At 36.0% G+C, this 18,471-nt stretch overlaps 1 protein-coding gene across 6 annotated transcripts in view; it reads left to right on the top strand.

Annotated features, from left to right (window-relative positions):
- The window catches only part of TTBK2 (tau tubulin kinase 2), a 105,050-nt gene that overhangs the window by 43,504 nt on the left and 43,075 nt on the right, over nt 1-18,471 (top strand). The window lies entirely within an intron of this gene.

Here is an 18,471-nt window from a genome sequence, read left to right as displayed (position 1 = left end):
TCCAAAAAACATAGTACTCTTGGTAAGAACCTGTTCCTTAGTGAAGGTTGATTATTAGATTTTTATGATAAGCTTGATTTTCTATATACCTGACATCTGCACAAAGAATCCAGTCCCATTGAGATACAACGTATCATCTCTGAGTCTTTGATGTCTTCTTAAAGAATCGGAAGAGAAATTTTGGAAATTATAGTATCAGGTTTTAGTCCTTTGGCAGCTTTGTATTTCCCCCAACATGAAGGAATTCCTGGTGGCCATAAATCTATTTGTTCAACTCAAAAAGAAGCAAGAGGCTTATATGGATACTGTTGAAAGCAAAAAAAGTTTGACAGAACTGTATTTCTCTCCAGAAATCATTGGCCAGCACCATTGGCTATCATATGCATTCCAATAGGTGGAGATAAAAAAATGAATTAGTTTCAAGACAGGTAGAGAAGAAAGGTGTTGTGTAGTTCTTTGACAAAATGCAACTTAGACTGGCAAGGGGGTCGAAACTAAAAGGCGATTACAAGAATGAATAATCATCAGTTTTATAGTATAAATCTTCTTGTTAATATAAGTAGTAGTCACTTGACTGAAGTTCAAACAAGAAGTTGAAAAGAAGTCCTTATGGTGAGGAAGACTGCTTTATTTTGTGAAATCAGGTCAGGAGGCAAAGAGGAAATGAGAAATTTATCAAACCATTATGCTACCCAACAGTAGACTTCTAGTTAATTCCAGTACGTTGTATGAAGGCAGAGAAATGCAGCAAAGTTTCATACTTCAGTGTGATAAGGTGTTCTTGTTTCAGATCTATTATAAAAAGAGGAGTTATAAAACATGGGAATCCATCATTTTATTCCAGTATTTGACTGAAGTATGTGCTGGTGGCTACTGCTATGTTCAACCACCCATTTGGACCCTTCTGCATTTCCGTGAAGCTTGTGCTTATTCTAGCCTTGAATCTTTTCTCCTGTGTCTCCTCTCTGATTTCCTTTCTACATCCACCTCCTCATATCGCTTTGCTTCCGGTAGACTAATTTCTCTTCCCCTTGCAGTTTTGTTGTCTGCTGGAATAGTACGATGCAACTAAGTGAAATTTTCTTTGCTCTCAGTTTCTTTTCTTTGCACCACAATGAAACCTGAAAGCATTCTGAAGGAGTGAGAGAAAAGAAATTCAGGCTGTTACAGCTCTAGATTGAATTATGCCTCATGACAGATAGAACATTTGAAGAATTTAAATGCCTGATTCAAACAAAGCTGTACTGAGTGTGTGTGAAATTTAGTTTTTCAAAAGCTCAGGCGTAATCAGTTTTGGACGGCTAGTAGAATATTCTTTGACATCATCATGGTACACTCTCAAATCCTTCCTTGTCTGCCTGCATTCCAAGGCACACTGGGGATATAGGCTTCCTACAAATTATTGTGGAGGTTAATAAACAAACCAAACATTTGTTTCAGCTGCGTTCAAAAACATTTTGAAATGATTTGCTGAATTAAAAGCAAGCAGCTACAAAACCAGTCACCTAACATGAAGAATTTCAGTTTAAATCAGTAATCCGCAGTAAGTTTCAAGCAGCTGAATGCAGGATCTTATAGGGAAAGTAGTGGCCAATGTTTAAGCGTAGATTTTATTACAGGTGCCGTACATGATATGTTGGCAGTGAAGTTCACAAACAGGCAGCAGTGCTAATGAGTTTGGAGAAATTTTGATGAAGTTCCAGCAATATTCCAACAGAAAATGTTTATGCTTTAAAGTAGAAATGAAGATTCATTCAGGTTAAAGAACTTAAATATTTTTGGTACTATCTGTAGTAATTATTTTCTGTTTCATATTGTTATTACAGTAGTTACCAAACATACCTGTTTTCATTACAGAAAATGCATTCACAACACAGACACTTCCCTAGCATGGACTTGATTCTCCCTCATCTTTTCTATGGTCTATAGACCTGTTCTGAACATTAGGTTCTTCATGTGCATTTACCTGTCTATAATACTCCAAATCATAGCCTATGGATCAAAGTCTCCTATGTGTCATATTAATTTAATTGCAGGGTTTTAATGAGTTATCATAGACTCTTTTTGGACAAATATTATGATAGCATTGGATCTATTTGTGTTCACCGCAGTCTGTTTTCTCATCTTGCTGCTATGCTTTTCAACCTTCCTGAAATGGCTGCAGAATTAAGTTAAAAGCAGCTCTGTCTTCCATGATAGATTATTAAATTATTCTCTAGAGTAAATAGATGTTATTACAGCAAAAATTTCTCCCAGGATTTTTGTATGCTATAGGCAAACAAAGCCTGTGTTTAAGTACTGTTTATTTCAGTTCAACTTGAGTGTAATCTATCTTTTTCTCCTCTATGGGAGCACTGATTTTTTGAATTCTTATCATTGTTTATTGTTAGAGAGAAGTTTTAAAATGAGACTTTTGACACATTAACTAGAATAAGAATGTATTTTAATTTATGATTTATTGTGAAATAAAATAAGGTTTATCTCACTGTTTTGTTTCTTCCGCTGTTTACCATAAGTAAAAAAAGTTTATTCAAAGTTCACAACAAACAAAGCTACTCTGGTTCAATCTGCCTTGGAATTAAGAGTGGCTCATATATTAGTAAGTTTAAATTATTTTATTTGTTAAAAATATGTCTTAATCAAATTATCTAGGGATCATAATAAAGCCTGCAAAGAAAATTGCATAGGTAGATTCGTCTACAATTGAAAGAAAATGTTTAGCTTGTCTTTACTGAGAGATGTTAGCGCCCAGAATTTTAAAATTTCTGTAGTTATGCCGTCAGAAATAATTTATATCTTCTCCCATGTCCATGTGGTAACAACATACAATCTATTGACATCTTTTCCTGTGTTGTTTTTTCTTCTCAACATTACTAGCTTTTGTTTTCTGTGATTCCTGTCAGGTTTCTCTCCTTTTCTCAGTTTTCTCCATTGTCCATTAATATAAGTCTTAAACCTGCATCCACGTACTTTCTACCTCTTTATCTTTGGTGACAGTCTTCCTTTCTCTGACTTTCCTCTGGCTCCAGCTTCTTTCACAATTTAATTTCAAGTCTTCATTCTTCACCAAATCCCTCTCTAGTTTTATGTTCCCTCCTTTCCCCCCTTATCTTCAGATCGCCTCATTCATAAACACATTTTTTATCTCCAGGCACATGATTCACCTTCATGATGTCCCTGTTCCAATACTGTTTCCTTCTGTTCAAACTAAACCAGTGTCATCTGTCTCAAGTATCTTTGCGAATATCGTATGATGAACTCAAACTCAGCGTGTTCTCAGTCTCATTTCTCCTGTGCCAACCACTCAGCCCTACTTCTGTTCCTAATCACTGCATGTGATACCATCTTCCTGTCACCAAGGCTTACTGGCAGTTTTTACTTGGCATGTGTTTACATCCAGTCTGTGTATATATCCTGATAGTGTTTTCTGTATAATACACACACATATATATATTCATATGTGTATGTATGGGGGCTTTTTGGGTTGGGGTGGTTTTTTTTTCATTCACAAACCTAAAGTTCTTGTGTAGGCCTATCACTCGCCATCCCCTGACCTCACCGTTACAGTATCCTTTTTCTGGTTTGATGAATACAAGGTCTTTGCCTTGACAAATGCCAAAACTCAGGGTGCTACCACAGACACAATGTATGTGATTTGTTTTGATTATGTTACCTTCCCAAAGTGCATCACATAAGCTACTTATTTTCATTTTTAAGGCTCTTAAGGATCTCTGCCCGCACAGCCTATTATCTTTCATTCACAATAAAGATAAACAACAGCAAAGATGGTGACCTGCCTCTGTTACCTACTTCTGGATTTTTAAAGAAAGGAACTACATTCTTTTCAGACTGTTCCTTATGTTGGAGGGGAGATTTCTGTAACCACCCAAACCATCACTGTTTTCTTTTAAATCTCTGTTTGGAAATGAAAACTGGAAAAGTATCATTATTTTCTGTAGGAGTTGAAAATAATCTTTGTTTGACCCTTAAACCTTCAAATACAATCTGTTATGACTGTAATTATTCTTTAAGGTTTAAATGGAAGGCATGCTTAACAGCAAAAAGCAGAATTTAGTGCCAGTCTGTATAGAACTACACAAGGATGGAGGTGATACTGTATATGGAAAAGATTATCTTCTAATACAAGAAACCATATGTGAATGATAGGAAGTCCTATTTAGACATGTGCTGTGTACATATTGCTGGCTTCTTATTTTTTATTACTGAAAACAGAAGTTTCAACATTGCATTTTCACTTTGGCTGTTATTAGTTGCTTCTTATAGACAGGTTTGGAGGGAGGATTTTTTGTTGTCAGTTTGTTATTCTCTTCCTGAGAAGTTATGGTGTCTCCTTAGACTCCTTACCTGTAAGAATGGTCAAGTCAGAGAGCTTAGAATGAGAAAACCTTTCTTGAAGATCATCCCAACTAATTCCATGAAGGGTTCAAGCCATACATATGTATTAAAGGATCCCCCAGAGTTTTGCTGTCATGCTTGTCAAATTCTAAGACATCTCAGTGTTATTTTCAGAGATGTCATTCATCTTCGTAGTGCCCATCTTAATGTCGGACTCCACCGTGATTTAGCACCATTAAAACCATGCTATCAGGCAGTCCATTCAGCTGTAGCTGCTCCTATCTAAATACTGTTGAAAAATGCAGGCTTACTCTAAAGAGCTTCTCAGAAAATGATATTTAAAGAACAGGAAGAGGATTCCCAAGCGAGCAATTCAGTTGTTCAACACTTGTAGCGCTTACTGTATTTTTCATTGAATTTTGGACTGTCGCACGTGGACTGTCTGTTTACAGAATTGAGAAGCAAGCAGTTTTCAGCCCATTTCACTGCTTTTTTTTTCCCCAGTGAGATTTGCAATAGCACAATTATTCGCCGTTGGATTAGCTTATCTAAAATGACCTTCATTTGGTCTGCAGCAGGCAGATGACAGTATCACTTACTTTGAAAGTAAAAATAAGACTAAAAGGAGATATATCATAGTTTATCCACCACGAATATGATGGAATCTAAGAAATTGCTTCTGCAGGTATTACTGTTGTCTTTATTCCCACATTTTTGTATCCATCAAACCCCCTTTTTCAAGAAAAGTGCAGAACAGTCACAGCGCTTAAGCTTTTGAAGTCGGTAAGCAGCAGTATTCATATGAACTACTGCTACAGGATGCACTGATGTTTATGTATCTGAAGGACACAAATGATTCACGTGAAGTATCTGTTTCTCTTCATAATTATCAGTTAAGTTTTCCTCATGTATTAACTCAGGACCTAGCCAATGATGTGTTGTTTGGGTCATCTGTTCCATCTGACCTAAAGTTTCATGGAGTTGAAGAGCAGAGGAGTTCTGCCAGTTTTTAAATTGTGAATAAATTGCTATAAACATAGAAGCATATGGGGTTTGTTTATAAAAAATAGTATCAAATTTCTTCCTTATTCTTTCTGGTTTCCCTTGCACTTCTGTCATCACCTTTTTTGCTTTTCTGCATAAGCCTCTTTTCCTACATTGCAGCTGAAATAGCCTTTTTCCTCTAATTCCCTCTGCAGAGCTATATAGTTTCTTCCTCCAGCAATATCAGAACTCTTTTTCAGAAAACACACTGGAAATATATTACTTCAGTATTTCCCAAATATTTTAGTTGTAGCTGTCTTTATTCCCTTCCCTATAAAGTGAGTGCAGAGTTTCTAAGTCTTATTTTTACACATCGACTGTGTAGGTAGTAATAGCTTGTAAAGTTGGTAAAAAGGGATAGAATTGATTATAAATGTAATGCAGCAACTGGTAGAGAAGGGCTAATCTTTTCTGGTGTTCCATTATCATTATCTGGACTGTAACTTTAAATTCAGCATTTTCCTTATGGGAGTAAGAGTTCAGTTCAGGAAATTATGGGAAGGAGTACTTTGAGAGCTGATTTTATGTAATGAAAATGTTTGTGTTCAAGCTTTACCAGTCTGCCCCAGTGTCTGAACATACCGGCAAAAGGAAATAGCTTTATTGCTCATCTTAAGGACCCAGGGTTTTTATATTCTGTTGGGTTATTCAGTCAGCAGAGACAGTTTCCCATTTGTTCCAGGTATTAGCCTTAAAATGAAATAGTTGTACTTGCAGTTTTCTTATTATAGTATCATTTTACTACAGTGGTCTGCTTCAGTTGGTGAATCTTCAAAACTGAAAGAAAAATAGAGTAACGGAAAAATATAAAAGAAAAAAAAAAGCTTTGCAAACTTTTTCGTGCTACAAATAGTTCTCTCTCAGAAGACTTACTGTAAAATAAAGTATTTTTTAACTGCTAATTTTGAAATTGATTCATTTCAACAAAGTTGTCTTGTCTTGCAGCTGTCTGAATGACCATGTGAGGAGCTAACTTCAAAGAGAGAGGGATATGTCCCTTGTATCTTAGTAATAAGATGCTTGTAAAATGTATGAACACGTTGAAGAGAGTAGTGAAGGGCTGCTGTTCATTATGTTGTATAATCTGACACTGTTACTTGGTTAGAACTTAAGAGTCAGAAAGAAACATTTATTGCAGCTTGCAGGATTGTGAAAGATGTAAGAAAGGAAGTAATGACAAATGTGTATCGCAGTGTTGCTTGGAACAGTGTAGAACAATTCACACTTGTTTAAAAAGGAGAGTTTATGTAATGTTATTTTATGTTTTCTATTCAATTTATTTAACCTTGTTTTATTAGTTTAATAACTTTAAGTCTGACTTAAATATATCATGAAAGAACTTAAAACTTTTCAGGCGAGATCTTGAATGCAAATGTCATATTTTAGATGTAGGTAGTACTAGCATTATATGCCTTGGAGTAGAGATGAAATGTACTTATTCTGCCACTTACTCTATCTATATAGTGTATATTCACATTAAGAGTAATAGGAAAAGATATAACTCTTGCAGATAAGGTCTCTGGAAACGTATTCACACTATTAACATATAGTTCACTGTCTACAGTGGGTAGTTTTGATCTGTTGGGTTTTTTTTTTTTGTACGTCGATGCATGTGCATTGAAGATCTAGTACTATTTTATTACAATGAAATTGTTCTGAACACCCAAATGCAGTATCTAAAAAGTAAAATATCATTCTCTAGTATGTTCTGTCCTAAACCGTGAAAAATGTATGTAAACAAATGACACGTGAACAAATTTTTCTGCATCTATGCTGCTGTTCTCAGTGGTTTGAGCCTTGGTTCTTTGTCCATTTTATTTTTGCTTGCTTGGAATATATTTTGACCACATATACTTTTGGGAAGCTTTGAACACGATACATGCGTAGCTGGAAATAGGATGAAGAATATTGAAACTTGGGCAGTAGTGTCTGTGTATAGGCTTCTGAAACTAAATGTTACGTGTTGGGTTCAGTAGTAGAATGCAGGTATTTGGGGTAGATGTAGAACTAAATTCTAGAATGGAGGTCGGTAAGGAAACACTCACTGGTGGGAGAAGCCTTGTCTGGTGATGGAAAAGATCAGAAGAGAGAAACGTGTGGGAAGGAGAATAAAAACTGCTGGGGATGATGTAGGCTGTTAAAAGAAAGAAGGAGGAAATGGGGTCAGGGGAATAAATTGTTGGAGAGAGGAAGCCAATCATTGAATTAATGGTGTAGATAAGAATTGATTATTGCAAAGCAGGGTAATTAGAATTTAATTGTGGGGAGAATCTCTCTAATCATCAGGCAAACACATTTAGCAGGATGCAAATTTAGTGTATGTGAGGTTCATAGCCTACCGTTTATTGCTTTTTGAGAGTGTTGTCAAAGGGTTATTTTACCTACCGTTTTGTTTCCCATTGTCCTAATGATAGCTGAAGTAAGTAGTACTAGCATCTGTTTTTTCTTGAGATAAAGAATAAATGATTCTTTGTGAATGTAAACCTAACTTCATACAGCCTTCAGTTTACATGTTTCTATTTACATGGTGATAATGGAAAGTGAAGGTGTCAGCTGTGGTACAGAAATAGAAAATCTTGAGGGACAAAATCCAAAGGACATTTGCATTCTTAACATCATCAGTACTACAGCTAGATCTTGGGCAGTTGTCATCGCTCCTGTTTTAAAGTGAATGCTAACTACAACTATTCTTTGAGGTACTATTACATTTGATATAAAGAAAGCAAAATAAAAGAAAAAAGATGCCTCAGATTATCCTTTAAAAATGAATCTGAGGTCATAATTCTTTAAAATTCCATAAATTCAACCATCATGTATTATCACAGGCCTGAGTTTTGTGGTCTTTTATTTATGTGGACTTCAAGTTACAAATAACTGAATTTTATTTGTTTTACGAAGAAGATAGTATAACATGTATGCAAGCTGAGCTGACAAAGCTAGGGAAAACCACAGTTGAAAAAACTATTCATAAGAAGGTGGTGTTTAGATAAAACCTGTTTATCTAAAAACATCTGTGTTTTTCTACTCAGTATACAGGTCTCACTGACTGGCAGCCTAAAGAATTAGTCAAATTAGCAGGCGGTCCCCTGAGTCTGGTGACTTGGACTCAGCAAAGATGAATGAAGGAGAAAACTCCCGTCTGCCCAGTTTGGAGCTTGGTTTGGAATGTGAGCTTCCTCTTTGAGAGTATCCTAATTCTTTAAGTGGGTTAAAAGGTATTCTGAGGAGACTCTTGTTTTGTCTGCGGAACTGTTGTATTTTTAATAAATAAGGCTTTTTGGGTCAAAGGGAGTGTTACCCTCTGACTGCTTTTCCCCCTCTCCCCGCCTTTCTCCTGCCCTTCCCAGTGACTAGATTTTAGGTCATTCTTCAGTTGTTATTTAAGCTTGAAGAGCTTGAACAGAGTTCTCACCCTCATAGGTTTGTTTAGCGTGACCTTAATTTCAAGTGTCTAAACTTTCCTGTATTTATTTGAAATAAGTAAAAAAAAATTCAAAACTACATTTTTCTAGCATACATTAAGGAAGTTTACAATATTTTAGACTGAACTTGCTAGGTGTTTTTTTTTTTTTAACCTGAAAATTCGAAATCTTAAACCTTACCAATCTGGGAAGTCCTGATTTTAGAACGACTGGGAAATGTAGCACTGCATTTTCTGATATGCTTTACATTAAAGGAGTCACAAAACTCTTACTCTAAACAGTAACAAAAGTATTCCGATCCAAAAGAGACAGAGTATCCACCAAAATTTTGCGAGGACTTACTCTTATTGGTGAGCTGTCAGTAACAAAATTGTCTCATGACTCCTGCAAAATCAGAAGATACACCAGCTGCTGTACAGTCTGACCCTTAGAAAAATGCAGTGAAAGCAGTTGTGAATGCAAATCTTGAGATCTTTTTATTGTCTAGGGAAGCGTTACAAACCTGTTCACATCAAGCAAAGAACATGATATTCAGCTGTTTATGTACAAAATCAGATAGGTGCTGCTTGCCTTTCTTCAGTGCCCTCAGGTTCTGAGGGTTTTCCAGCAAATGAGTTTTTATCTTCAAGTTTCACTTTAGGATGACAGATGGTGTCCTAGAAATACAGCTGAATTCTTTAAAAAAAACCCCCACACCAAAACCACACAAAAACCCAAACAAAAACCCCAACCCAACAAAAACCCCACACCACACCACCCCTCCCCCCCCCAGAACAACACCCCTCCCACCCTGTACAGAGTGCTGCACAGAAATGTGTTGGTAAATATCAAAGCAGAGTATTAAATACATTTTGAAAGCTTTCGAAGTCTATTGTACTTCAGTTAAATACAGGGATAGAAGGTATACGTTTCTTGTATATTCATTCTTTTATTTTGTTTTTTGCTTCATGACAATTTGGGAATGGTTATGCATGTGAATTGCATGGTGTTTCTTTCTTTTAATATTCTGGGTTATCTTGATTGCTGAGGAGGACTAGAGAATACTTCCATCTTACCCTACCTTACCTCCTGTCGTCTCAGCAGAGGAGTTGTGGATTGTTCATTTTTGTGTTTGGAAGAGAACACAGTTTTTATAGTACTGAAAGAGTGGAAGCTATATCCACTAAATGCTTTTTATGATGGGCAAAAAAGTGGGATACTTTTAAGAACTAGAGGAGCAATGGTAAAGCTACACTGTTGTAAGAAAAAGGATCACTGCAAATCTTTTGTCCTCTCTGCAGGCAATTTGGACCCATAGACTGCTTAAAGATGGATTGCTCATATATGCTTCTCAATCTCCTTATCAAGTAAATGCTGTTATCAATGTTGGCAGATCAGGCTATATTACTTTAAGAAGAAAGTCTTGGAAGTGGTCCACAGATAGTACTGACTAAAACTGGTGCAGTTTTCTTTATTTGCCCCAGTGCCACTGGTGACTTAGGATTTGTGTCAGTAACTACTCCTGAATAATACCATGACTGCATGCATTTTTTATAAATAAGAGTCTATATACTGGAAGTTGTTCAAAATAGTTACTGAACAGTGCATTTGGATTAAAATTCGGGTTAAATTGAAACCACTTATTGAATTTAAATGATTGGCAGCACTTTGATCAACTCCAGAAAATTCTGAAATTTATCAGGGTTTGGTTTATTTGAAGAGCAGGAAGATACATTGTATCTTCAGCAGTTTCTTGATACCTTCTCTGCTTTGAGTGACACAGATTAAAGAAAAATCGAAGGACAACTTGGATGTGGTTTATAAGTACAATATTAAATAGCAGTGGATTATATGAGAAATAATTAAATAGTACTGAAAAGTTTCAGGGAGCTGTTTCAATTCATAGTGCTCTATATTAAGCATATAACAAATAATTGGCTAAAATACATTCACTGGTCTAAAAAGGCCTCTCTTCCAAACCTGACTAAAACTGTTGAAAACCAGATGCTGCAGGGTAATGGTCCATGTCATTTTGTTAAATGTGCTGTTCAGTGGTTGTTTCATCCTGTTGAGAAGCATTTTGTTGCTGGCATTTACCTTATGCTGTCTTTTCTCAGTAACGTTCTCTCTTGATCCCTGACAGTACATTACACAGGGATGTGATTAGTCGACGATTGCATGTTTGCACCCAAACAAGTAAAATCGTATTTATTTTTTGTCTCGAAATCTTCTCATCTTCCTCAGCTAGACTGCCTGTCTCATTTAACATGTATTGTCACTTAAAGTTGCAATACAATTTTGAGCTCCTCTTCTTTGTTTCATTTTTACCTTCAAGTTGTTACTAAATTATATTATTTTCTCACTGAAACTTATGCAAACTTCTCTAAAATTTGTCCACATGCCTTCTCTCGTCTGATAAAATTTTTGTCAATCCTTGGGTAATTTCCTTACCAGTTATTACAACAACTTTTTTTTAGCCTCCTCTTTCACTGTCACTCTTGTGTAAGTAGAGTTTACTGGAGTCATGTCTCACTAAAAAATGCACTGCTGTGTAGTTAGGCTGCTGTTGTCCGAGCTGCAAGCGGTGAATGCGACAAAGAAGTGTTTCTGCAGTTGTAGGTGCTACGGTACTATACGTAATATGATACAAGGAGGAATTTGAACCTCAATCCTGTTTTATCACTTCCCTTTTATCTTTTTCCTAACCTGTTTCTGAAAAACACAAGAACTTGAATAGTTCAGCATGCATTCACAAGCTTAGCATGGAGGTACGCTGTGGCATGGAGCAAGAGCTTCGTAACTATTCAGGCATGGCACAAGAAGCACTCAAGAGCCTTCCAGTGCTCCCACAGGGCTTATCTGATCAGGCTCAGCCAAGAGTTCTCTTCACTACTGCTGTACCAGACAAATAACACCATTACCCTCTCCTCCTTACTGTCATAGGAAGATTCAAATTATGGGAAGGATGATGGAGAAAGTAAAACGTGTGTTAATAAGTCTGTATCATAGTCCTCTGAGGCTTTTATATATTGATACACTTTAGAGTAGACCTTTCATGAGTTGTCTCTCTGAGTGAACACACCGTTACCTTGCAACATCATTTTTTGGAGCAGGGAAGTGACAAAAAGTTACTTTTCTCCCTCAGCATTTGCATGAAAGCTATGCATGATGTACTGGACACCTCACAGCTAACGGTTGCAAAGCAAAGACTTGTGCATGGTAAAATTTGGCACGAGAAATTCTCAGGACGAAATGTCTGTAACTGAGCAATCCTAAAAACAGAATTCTTTTTATTAATTTCTGCATTGTCTAACAAAGAAATTAATGTGAAGAAGGCACTGAACACAGTGAAGTAATGTCAGGCATTAATTGGCTATATAACTTGTGGTGGTTTGTCCCTATCAAATTCTTTCAGCTTATCTTTACCAAATCACTGGGTTCTACTTACCTCTTCAGATTTTCCCTCATGCCTTCCCAGGTCTGTGATTAGATTTCATGAAATAAGGGAGAGGAATGGAGTGTATGAGCTATCAGAAAGTGCAAGGGAGAAGCAGAAGGCAGAGGAGAGGGAAAAGGGTACTGAGCATAAATATTATTTACCTGCCCTATTCTCTCACTACTGCAGAAGTAAAGATAGCAGGTGTTGAAACAAAGAACAAGAAACATTTGGTGATAACCTCAAAGGTGTCATGTAAATGCCTCAGTGAACTTTAAATCTAAAAGTAATTCAGCTTTGTTAGAAGCTTTGTGTGGGCTATCAAGCCTGGGAAGACCACTATGCTCTCCCAGGAGCAAAAGTAGTGTCTGTCTCTGTAGAGCATTGCACTGGGTCAGTTGCTTCTTGAAAGAGTTTCTAGAAATATTTTTTCTTATCTATATGAAGGGAGGAAGAAGACATGACAGGGAGATAGAGTGTGATAATTTAGCAAAGCTAAATAATGCAAAGCTAAATTATGTCAAATTTTTCATTGTTCCCAGCTTACTGAGGAGTTTGACATGATGGAATAAGTTGGCAAGTCGCAGTTTTAGCTTGAATCATAGTGCAGGTACTTTAATCGTGTATTTTGAGATCAGCCTAACAGCCACCTCTCTTCACTTCTCTTCAGTGCTTCTTGGGAGGATTCAAGAGCTGGGACTGTAAAACATTGAAAATAAGTAATAGGTTTGTATTGAACTCTATAAATCAGCAGAAAGGCATAGAATGACCAAGAAATTATAAACAAAGGAGTATTTAAAATCTTTAGTATGTAAATCTTAATTTGAGTAATGTATTTGAATAATGCTTTTGCACTGATTGCGTGTTTTACAGCAATTAGCAAAATCAGTTCAGCTGTTATGGCACAAATAAAAATAAAAGAGGCAGCAATAGAGATGTATGTCATATAATTCAGCTGCCAAATAGAATGCAGTAAGATCCTGAAAACAGAGCTGGAAACAATTTACTGTATGTTCTTTGTTTCTAAAATAAATATTTTTATTAATAAATAGTTATTCGAAAATAGTGTTGGAAGAGAGGACTGGGGTAATTTTTTGGAAACCTGACTATCCCTTCCTGTTATGGCCCACTTTTGCCTTTCGTGTCTATAAAACTAAATTTTCTATATTTTGCTACTGTAGAGCAAAGAAAATGTCCAAAGAACAAATATTTTAAAACTATGTTTTCAGCTTTTCTTCACTGAATCTGCATCAGTCAGACTACATTACATATATTTTTGGAAATAGATGAGGTTTGCAAGATTTCCTTCTAAATTCCGAGCTAAGCATTTGATAGTTGATAACTTTTAAAAAAATAAACTGAAGAAAAAAGCTTTGTTGCAGTAAATGGAGTTCTGTTGAAGAGTCTAAGATGAATTATTACAGCTTTATATTTTCTTTATAACTTTCACTTCTGTAGCAAAGGAATTATTATATAATATCAGAGCCATTCAATGCAAGATGTAAACGTGTAGCCTCATTCTTAGATAACTTATATATGCTCCTTAATTCTTTCCTTCATGTCATCTAAGTTAACAAAGACGGGAGCCTAATTCATCCTTTTTTTTTTTTTTCTTAAATCCTGGGAGAAACTGAAGAAGGTTTCGTTTTTTATGTCAAAATGTACTACATGGAAGTGGTTATTTGCTGGAGAGACTAAGCCAAGAGCCCTTTGTTATATCGATTTTATAAGCAGGAATCTGGATGAATTGGAAGAATTATGACTTTAGTCATTTGAGTCTTCATTTCTGAATTAGTAATAACTTTATAGGGAAGATAAGGGAGTTAGTTTGGAGAGGTTTGTGCAGGCATTATTTTTAATAAAGAGATTAAAATAGCAAATTGTTAGGTTTCAGAAGTTTTTGAAGTAATGCATAGCTGTGATATACCTACCAGTGATATACCTTTGCAGCTAAAATGATATAGCTATGTTTTACCTACCAGTGTAACACTATTTATTATGGTTGTCTGTCATAACCTCCTTCAAGGACATAGGGGGAGATTATTTAAGGCACAATCTTACTATATATATATGTAGCATTTTCAGCATCCACTGAACATGATCCTTGGAAGTTTGATTGTATTTCTGGCAAAGAAGAAGTGAAGGAGCTCAGTTTTACAGAGACAGACAGCTGGTGTCTCGTGTGTGATAGTACAAGGTGAAAAATGCAGGTAGCGGGTTAATGTAAAAGATGAAAAAAGAGCATTATGAATTGACTTAGGTGACACAAGTGGAATGGATATATGAATTTCATGTGGTGTGATATTATTTGGTAACATCTCTGTAGAATATTCTTGCAATAATTAAATGGAAAACTTAAGAAAATCATGTATGGTTATTTCCTTGAGAGGAAGATTCTTTGTGACCTGATGTTTGAGGTTGTTGGGTGAAAAATAAAAAGAATATGCAATCTGTTAATATGCTGCCTGAAGGAACAGGTTGATAAATAGTTGAGATATGAAAAAGATTTAATTCTGATAATACAATACTTTGTAATTGTTGGGGTATATTGGGTTTTTTTCTCTTTTCCTGTGGTGTGCGGAACACTGATATCGTATCCAAATGATCATTGACTGATTTTTTAATTTAGAAATTTTAGTGTGCTGTATAGCTGTTCTGTATTCTGATACAGCAGTTCCTTTACTTTCTGTAGAACTGATAGATGCTCAGGGGAATGGGCTGTAACAGTCCTTTAAAAAAAAGAGAAATAATTTTTCCACTGGGATTTGATATTATCTTTGGGAAAAAAAATCAAGTTATTCTATGAATGGCGAAACGTACTGCTTTCCCTTATGCCTTCCAAATTTCTTAGTATTTTCAGCTTCATACTACACCCTACCTTTCTGACTAGTACATAGTTGCAGTTTTGGGACTAGGCATGTGGTTACTTGCCATCTAAAATGCATGTGAATTGACCAACTGGTGTCTTTTAAGATGGATGTGAACCATTTTAATTGAATTTTAACTGCCTGCCTCTGTGTCAAAGCACTAATTTGCGTTCTGTCTTTAATCACCAATTTTCATTAAACTTGCAGGAATTGAAATTTTGAGAGCTGTCCTATTTGTTTGAAATTAAAAGCTATTGTAGTGGAAAGACAGATGGTTTGGCCCAGTGAAATTTGTTTCCTGGTGAGAATAGAAGCAAACCAAAATCAAACCAGAAACTTTAGTTTCTAATTCTGAGCTATGGACTATATTCTCTGTGGAGTTATGAAAAATTATTTTGAATAGTTTAAAAGAAGGAAAGCGTGTTATTTTATGTACATTAGCTTGCTTGAGACATTTTGCTTCTCATCCTTAGTTGAAAATAATTCTACTACTAAATTAAGTCTGCTACTGGATTGATGCAACTCTTTAATGTATGGTATTATCCTTATAAATATGATATGTAGAAAACAATTAAAAATAAAGGTCTTAATTCTCCAGTCTGCTAAGAGCACAGGACTTCCCATAATGCAGAACAACCATAAAATTTTTACTTATGGAGATAAGTAAAACAATATTCTGCTGTCTGGGGAAATTCTCTGCCAGAGCGTTAGCTGGTTTCCGTAGGTAGTCTTACTCTTACAGGAATCTCTGCTTCAGCTCCTGATGTAAGAGGAAGAAGAAAGATTGCACAGGGCAAAGCCAAACATATGCATGGCAGATTTATGCTGTGTGATTTTTCACTGCAGTAATTTCAGGTTTGCGACAGACACTTAGTAGGTTGTTACCACCTCCAGGCCACCAGACTTTTTGTCTGCTCCTGAATCAGCTTTGGAATGATTGCCGTTTTCAGCTAGTGCATCCCATTAGCTGAGTAAATACTCCAGATTGAAAACTGAGTAGCTCAGGAGCTGGTTCTTGTATCAAATATTGCTGTCGTGGAGATGGTGATGCTCTTTATAGCACAGGCAGTTGGAGTTAAATTTTCATTTGTCACCACATGTCTGTTAGAACCCACAATAGTAAAATTTAATTGTACTGCTAGATGTTAACTTGGCTTGTTACCCAGCTTCGGCTGGAACTAGGTAGCATAGGATCAGACAGCTGCAATCAATTTTTGGAAATCACAACTTCTGTTTAGATAGATCTGAGTCCAAATAATGTATCATACTGACATCTGGTAGGAGATGGGTTGATAAAGAGTTCTGAGTGCAAGTACTCAGTTATTAGTGTCTGATGTTGGTTTTATATAGAGCTAACAGTGTGGGTTTGAAGAGCTGTATATACATTGAAAGCTAATTGAGATTTATAATATGTCGTAGTGGCAATTGTATTTCAACTGCTTGATCTTTCCTTACCCAGATGATCCCTGAATTTTTCATTTACTTTAAACTGATGCTAACACATGCTGGGCATTAAATTAGATTGCAAAGCCTGTATCCACAAAAAAGGGGGGATGGGAATGTGAATTGTTGAAGCCATTTGGTATGAAAAAAGGCTGCAAAGAATTGGAACTGTGTACAGTTCCAATCTGGAAGTATATTCCTGTTGGGTGAAAGAACTAGGGAATTGACTTTTTAAAGGGAAAAGATAAGAAAGGAGGATTCTGCCTTTAAGAAAGGGAAATAGAAGTTACATAGGTAGCTGCTGCTCTATGTACCCCCATATGTGCTTTAGAACTTGGGTTTAGAGGCAGCACCGAGAAGGTGGGGTTCACTGCTTGAGCTACTTTCTCAATCACTCAATACACTTAAGAATTCTCAGTCATTGCCTGACTGATAGGAAGAACCATGGTGTGTGTCAGATATAAAGAATCATTATTGCTTTATTTTTTTCATGTTATTATCTAGTTTCCATTACTGCGGTAAAAAGTTAACTTACTGCTCTGCATAACATTTCCAACATTGCCCAGAACAATAAACCCAGAGTATTTATCTAGAGATACTGAACTGAGCTAAGGAGTGTGATTTGCCTCCTCCACAGCCCCTCTGAATAAGCAACAGTCGTAGGCAGGTTTGTAATCATAGTGTCTCCCAGGAATCTGCAAACCTGTGTGCTTAGAGGAAATAGTTCACGTTTTTCTAGGCAGTCCTAATTTCCTGCATGTAGTTTATCTAAGACATTGTCATGTGTTTCCAGGGCAGGGCCACCTCCAAAGAAAACTTATGATACGTTAAAAAGTACCTTTATGTGTAGAAAAGTTTTTTTTATAGTTATTGGATCTGCTTCATATGCATGTATCTTCAAAATAGTTTATTTTAACTCACATTTGAAGAATTTAGTGATAGTAATAAAATCTGAGACAATTCTGACTTCCAGATCACTGCTTGAGCTAATTATATTAGGAAAATTTTTTTAATGTAAACTGATCCAAATAAGTTACAATTTTGTAGAAGATTTGCAAAGTATGTTTTGTGTCAAATATAAGTATGGAAGAACTCCAGCCTTCTTAGAAATTATATCCCTTATTCTAATAAAGGAACTATGTCACGTGATCTGTATTTCTATTACCGCTTATTTAATACCTGGGATTTAAGGCAAAGTTTTGTAGGAATTCTTTTTTTCTGCAAAAAGTATGACTCCAGAATCTACGAACTCTTCCCTAATTTCCCATTTGTTCCTGTGCCAATTTGAGAGTTGTCTATTTCCAAAGCTTTCTTACTCTATTGGAAGGTAAAACATGATAACAATAGTTGCCATAAGTAAAAAGAAAGGAATGCAAGCTAAATAAAGCTGTTAAATACGGAAGAGCTGAAGCACAGAATCCACTGCTGAGGGGATTGTTAATGGATCTCTGCAATTGAGACAGCACCTGGATGTGGTGGTTGCTCCCGGTCTATGACTGATAAGGAAGAAAACACACTAAATGTTGAGTGAAGAACCAGAATGTTGATTATGGCATTTGTCATGGAAAGGAACATCGATGTGATCCATTTTAATCAAGGGTGTCAGTGGAACTCACAGATGTATTCACATGTAGGATTCACCTTCTCTTTGGTACAAATGCCTTTCTGTTGGTTGTCTTAATAGGTCACCTGTAATGACTGAAAAAAATGGACCTATTAAGCTTTTTTTCTCAATAAGGAAATCTGCTTTGCTATAAGGAAGGTCAGTTGCTGTGGTAACAGCTTTCTTAGATAAGGCATCTGGAAGACAATACTCTAAACAATGTTTCTGCTTTTGGTCGTTTTGGGTTTTTTTGGTTTTTTTTCCTAATTGATGGTGGGTGAGCTCAGATAGGAAAAATTTGAAGGTGTCTAAAAACAAATT

This window comes from Grus americana, chromosome 5 (assembly GCF_028858705.1).
Source record: "Grus americana isolate bGruAme1 chromosome 5, bGruAme1.mat, whole genome shotgun sequence".
NCBI classification, from domain to species: Eukaryota; Metazoa; Chordata; class Aves; order Gruiformes; family Gruidae; genus Grus; species Grus americana.
This window is presented reverse-complemented; position numbering and strand designations above follow the sequence as displayed.